This window comes from Neurospora crassa (genome assembly GCF_000182925.2).
Source record: "Neurospora crassa OR74A unplaced genomic scaffold supercont12.19, whole genome shotgun sequence".
Lineage (NCBI taxonomy): Eukaryota > Fungi > Ascomycota > Sordariomycetes > Sordariales > Sordariaceae > Neurospora > Neurospora crassa.
The window spans coordinates 1-4,755 of NW_011929470.1; the positions used below are offsets into that span (position 1 = coordinate 1).

The 4,755-nt window shown below is 25.5% G+C and overlaps 3 non-coding genes across 3 annotated transcripts; all 3 read left to right on the forward strand.

Moving 5' to 3' along the window:
• Positions 1-1,711: 1,711 nt before the first annotated feature.
• On the forward strand, positions 1,712-3,363 carry NCU15825. Its single transcript, XR_898133.1, has one exon. It is a non-coding gene; the product is annotated as an 18S ribosomal RNA (ribosomal RNA).
• A 328-nt stretch (positions 3,364-3,691) lies between these two features.
• Positions 3,692-3,845, forward strand: NCU15826. Its single transcript, XR_898134.1, has one exon. It is a non-coding gene; the product is annotated as a 5.8S ribosomal RNA (ribosomal RNA).
• Positions 3,846-3,935: 90 nt separating this feature from the next.
• NCU15827 lies at positions 3,936-4,755 on the forward strand (the record flags this gene model as incomplete). Its single annotated transcript, XR_898135.1, has 1 exon — positions 3,936-4,755. It is a non-coding gene; the product is annotated as a 28S ribosomal RNA (ribosomal RNA).

Genomic DNA, 4,755 nt, shown 5'->3' on the forward strand with positions numbered 1-4,755 from the left:
TATAAAGTAAATAAACACTTTTAGAGTAGTAGGAGCTGGATTATAATAAGGGTAAAGGTTTTTTTTATAAATATAGGAAGAAGAAGGTATTTAGAGGCGACTAAGTCGATTAATTAGAATTTATACGGTTTTGAATGAATTATTAGGGAAGGGTAGGTAAATAATTAATAGTAGGAAAGAAGAAAAAGAAGAAAAAAAGAAAAAAAAAAAAGAAATTTTAAAAGTAGTAAAAGAAGAAGGGTAATAGAATTTAGGGGGTATAAATAATTAGTAGAGTAGGTAAGGTATTAGGTAGCTTTAATTATATAGGTAGGGAGGATATATTAAAGTTAGTATATTAATAAAGAAGGTTGAATTAGTAAATATAAAAAGAAAAAAATAAGAGTAATATAAATACTTTTAATATAGTTATAAAATATTATAAATTATATTAAGGAAAATAAAAAATAGTTAGCTTTTTATTTAATAGAAATATAATTTGAATAGACGCTATAGGGTAAGTATATCTACTTTATATAAGAAAGGCGCGGCCGAAGTTAAAAAGGTAGAAGAGGGAAAGGTAGTAAAGGGTAGTATTTACTAAATATAAGGTAGGTAAGAACGACCGGGTAAGTAAGGAAGGTGTAATTAACTTTTAGAAGCCGAAATTTTAAAAAGGAAAATTGTAAATAGGTAGCGTTTATTAAGTATAGGGTAAGTAAAAACTATAGGGTAAATACGATAGGCTTATATAAAAAAGGTAAAATTAAAATTGAAAAGAAAAAAGTAATAGGTAGATAGTACCTACTGAATATAAAGTAAGTAGGAATAATTGAATAAGTAAAGAAAGTGCAACTAATTTAATAAAGAAAGTATAATTTTTATAAACTTAGAATAAAATTCCTAAAAAGGTATAACCTAATTAAGTAATTAGGTAGCCGTAAATCGATTTTTAAAATTTCCTATACTAGGGAATTTCGTAAGAATTAAAAAATCGCGGCTTAAACCGTCGGGCCGCACCGTCCCTAAATTCGAAGTCGGAGGGTATATAAAAAGAAGCGGCGGAGAGTAATAAAAAAAAACGAATAATAAAATTATTCGGTCGTCCCTACTTCTAATTCCCTCTTATAAATATAAATAAGGATATATAGGGCCTATTCTATTTAGAAACCTTCTATAGGAGGGCTACTCTAGCCTATAATTTAAATACCTTCCCGTAATAACTTATAAAGGAAATTAAATTCCAATTTATAAAGCGTTATTATTATGTAGCTCCCTACAATCTACCGGAAAATTAATATTAATAATACGAACTACCTCAATACTATTCCAATAAAGGCTTTACTTCTACTAAGCAATATCTAAAAAAATCCTACAAATACTAAAGAATACCCTATAAACGCCGAAGGGTAGGCTCTATAAATAACTAACCGCTAGTCAAACTTATTTATAAACCGCTAAGGGTATTAATTAATTAGGGAAATTTTTAGGTAAAACCTTCTATATTAGGCCTCCTCTTAAAGTATATAAATAATATATAAGAAGCGTTCTATATTCTCCTATCCTCCTACCGACTATATTTTAGAGAATTTAAAAGGGGAAAGTAAATATATATTTTAAAACAAATTCGGCCCTACCGTACAAACTTCGGACCGCCTACCTTTATAATTTTATAAACTCTTCCGTTCGCTTACAAGTAATTAACCTTTTTAAGCGTATAATAATTATTTAATTAATTCTACTAATAATTATATACTTATTTTAAAGATTAAGCTATATATATCTAAATTTAAGTAATTAAACTACAAAACTACAAATAGCTTATTAAATTAATTATAATTTATTTAATAGTACCTTACTATATAAATAACCATAGTAATTCTAGAGCTAATATATACTAAAAACCCCGACTTCGGAAGGGGTATATTTATTAAATTAAAAACTAATACCCTTCGGGGCTAATTAATAATTTATAATAATTTCTCGAATTGTATAGCTTTATACTAGCGATAATTCATTCAAATTTCTACCCTATTAATTTTCAATAGTTAAATTTTAGCCAACTATAGTAACAACGAATAACGGAGGGTTAAAACTCAACCCCAGAGAAGGAGCCTAAGAAATAGCTACTATATCTAAAGAAAGTAGTAAACGTATAAATTACCCAATTCTAATATAAAAAGGTAATAATAATAAATATTAATATAAAGCTCTTTTAAATCTTATAATTAGAATAAATACAATTTAAATCCCTTAACGAAGAATAATTAGAAAGTAAGTCTAATACTAGTAACTGTAATAATTCCAATTCTAATAACGTATATTAAAATTATTAAGGTTAAAAAGCTTGTAATTGAACCTTAAGCTCGGCCTATTAATCCGCCTCACCGCGTATACTAACTAAATTGGGCCTTTTTTCCTAGAGAACTATATACCCTTTACTAAGTATATCGGAGAATTAGGACTTTTACTATAAATAAATTAAATTACTTAAAGAAGGCCTATATTCGAATATACTAATATAGAATAATAGAATAGGACGTATAGTTCTATTTTATTAATTTCTAGGACCGCCGTAATAATTAATAGGGATAATTAGGGGTATTAATATTCAATTATTAGAAGTAAAATTCTTAGATTTATTAAAAACTAACTACTATAAAAGTATTTACTAAGAATATTTTTATTAATTAAAAACGAAAATTAAAGGATCGAAGACAATTAAATACTATTGTAATTTTAATTATAAACTATATTAATTAAAGATCGGACAATATTATTTTTTAACCCGTTCGGTACCTTACAATAAATTAAAATATTTAGGCTCCTAAGAGAGTATAATTACAAAACTAAAACTTAAAGAAATTAATAGAAGGGTACTACCAAAGGTAGAGCCTATAGTTTAATTTAATTCAATATAAGGAAATTCACTAAGTCTAAATACAATAAAAATTAACAAATTAAAAACTCTTTCTTAATTTTGTAAATAATAGTATATAACTATTCTTAATTAGTAGAGTAATTTATCTATTTAATTATAATAACAAACGAAACCTTAACCTACTAAATAACCTATATTACTTTAATAATATACTAACTTCTTAAAGGAATTATCGGCTTAAACTAATAGAAGTTTAAAGCAATAACAAATTTATAATACCCTTAAATATTCTAAGCCGTACGCGTACTATATTAATATAATTAATAAATACTCCCTTAGCCGGAAGGTCCGAATAATCTTATTAAACTATATTATATTAGGGATAAAGTATTATAATTATTATTCTTCAATAAAAAATCCCTAATAAATACAAATTATTAATTTATATTAATTATATCCCTACCCTTTATATACACCGCCTATCGCTACTACTAATTAAATAGTTTAATAAAATTTCCGGACTAACCTAAGGAAATTAATAATAACTACCCAAAACCGGAAAACTATCCAAACTCAATTATTTAAAGGAAATAAAAGTCGTAACAAAATCTCCGTTAATAAACTAATAGAAAGATTATTACAAAATTACAAAACTCCTACAAACTATCGCGAATTTTACCTGTACAATTACTTTAATACTAATAGTCCAAAAAGGCCTTCGGGCCCTCCTAAATCCTCAAGTCTCCTACTCGCAAGAAGCTACCCGCCGGAATACCGAAACTAAACTCTTAATATTTTATATCTCTCTAAATAAATTTTTAAATAAATTAAAACTTTCAATAACAGATCTCTTAATTCTAATATTAATAAAGAACGTAGCGAAATATAATAAATAATATAAATTATAGAATTTAATAAATTATCGAATCTTTAAATATATATTACACTCGCCAATATTCTAACAAATATACTTATTCGAACGTTATTTCAACTATTAAATTCTACTTATATTAAAGATTTATAATTATCTATAATCCCTCAAAATTAATAATAGGCTCGCTAATTATACCGAGTATAGTAATTCTATATTACTATAGTTATATAACAAATTCTTACTGTAAAACCCTCTATTTCTAAAATTAACCTCGGATTAGGTAAGAATACCTATTGAATTTAAGTATATTAATAAGTAAAGGAAAAGAAACTAATAGAAATTACCCTAATAACAGCGAATAAAACGGCAATAACTCAAATTTAAAATCTAACTTTAACCCAAATTATAATTTATAAAAGAAGCTTTTAGTAAAGCACCTTCTAAATCCCTTAAAACGGAGCGCTATAGAGGGTAAAAGCCCTATATAGTCGGATGCTAATCTAATATAAAGCTCCTTCAACGAATTAAATAATTTAGGAATACTACTCAAAATAGAAGGTAAATTTCTTTTAAAGCTAAATACCGGCTAGAAATTAATAGCGTACAAATAAAGTAATCGAAAAATAAAAAACACTTTAAAAAGAGGGTTAAATAATATATAAAATTATTAAAAGGGAAGCGTTTGTAATTAGACTTACGCTATTCTAATTATCTAATATTCTTACTGGTATACTTAAGATAATTTAAATTAATATTAATTTTAATAAAGGGATAAAGGTCTAAGGAACGTAGCTCCTCTAAAAATATTATAACCCTAAGCGTAATACCTTCGCCGGGACTGAAGTTCGTATATTTATAAAAATACTAGTATAATAATTATTAACAACCTATTTTAAAATACAAATTAAAGAATTAAGGTTTTATACAAATATTTAAATATAAAACCTATACGTATAATAAAAATAAATATAAATAAGAGCTTCGGCGTATTATTAACTAATCCTAATATATTCGGATAGAT